Genomic DNA, 258 nt, shown 5'->3' with positions numbered 1-258 from the left:
ATTTTTTTGAATACCTATTCTATTATTCATGACTGTTTTTATTCGTTTTCTTTTGTAAATTCTCCTCTTTTGTCCATTATTCGTTTAATCATTTTTGTAGTCCAACATGCACCTTTATTTTTTTGTCTTTCTTTTCTGGTCTTCACTCACTCATTTCATCATCTAATCTTCATTTTCTTTTTGGCCTCACGATCGTTCGTTTTCTCCCCTTCTTCCTCTGCCATCTCTCCATCCGCCATGTCCTTAATTTATCTATCT

Source organism: Penaeus monodon, chromosome 24 (assembly GCF_015228065.2).
Source record: "Penaeus monodon isolate SGIC_2016 chromosome 24, NSTDA_Pmon_1, whole genome shotgun sequence".
Classification (NCBI taxonomy): domain Eukaryota; kingdom Metazoa; phylum Arthropoda; class Malacostraca; order Decapoda; family Penaeidae; genus Penaeus; species Penaeus monodon.
Note: the sequence above shows the minus strand (reverse complement) of the source record.